This window comes from Galeopterus variegatus, unplaced genomic scaffold (assembly GCF_000696425.1).
Source record: "Galeopterus variegatus unplaced genomic scaffold, G_variegatus-3.0.2 Scaffold404, whole genome shotgun sequence".
NCBI classification, from domain to species: Eukaryota; Metazoa; Chordata; class Mammalia; order Dermoptera; family Cynocephalidae; genus Galeopterus; species Galeopterus variegatus.
Genome location: NW_007726515.1, coordinates 541,923 through 542,802, shown reverse-complemented (window position 1 = coordinate 542,802; position 880 = coordinate 541,923).

The window sequence follows — 880 nt, the reverse complement described above, 5'->3', positions numbered from 1 at the left end:
AAAAGATGAAGTCAAACTATACCTGTTTGCAGATGACATGATCCTATACATCGAACAGCCTAAAGCCTCTACAAAAAAACTCTTGGAGTTGATAAATGATTTCAGCACAGTAGCAGGATACAAAATCAACACACAAAAATCAGTAGCATTTCTATTCTCCAATAGTGAACATGCAGAAAGAGAAATCAAGAAAGCCTGCCCATTCACAATAGCCACCAAAAAAATAAAATACTTAGGAATTGAGTTAACCAAGGATGTGAAAAATCTCTATGAGAACTACAAACCACTCCTGAGAGTAATTAGAGAGGATACAAGAAGATGGAAAGATATCCCATGCTCTTGGATTGGAAGAATCAACATAGCGAAAATGTCCATACTACCCAAAGTGATATACAAACTCAATGCAACCCCCATCAAAATTCCAATGACATTCTTCTCAGAAATGGAAAGAACTATCCAGACATTTATATGGAATAGCAAACGACCACGCATAGCCAAAACAACGCTGAGCAAAAAAACTAAAGCTGGAGGCATAACACTACCTGACTTTACACTATACTACAAAGCTATAATAACCAAAACAGTATGGTACTGGCATAAAAACAGACACACTGATCAATGGAATAGAATAGAGAATCCAGAAATCAACCCACACACCTACAGCCATCTGATCTTTGACAAAGGCACCAAGCCTATACACCAGGGAAGGGACTGCCTCTTTAACAAATGGTGCTGGGAGAACTGGATATCAATATGCAGGAGAATGAAATTAGACCCATACTTTTCACTATACACTAACGTAAACTCAAAATGGATTAAAGAATTAAATATGCAACCTGAAACAATAAAACTTCTTAAAGAAAACATAGGAAAGACACTT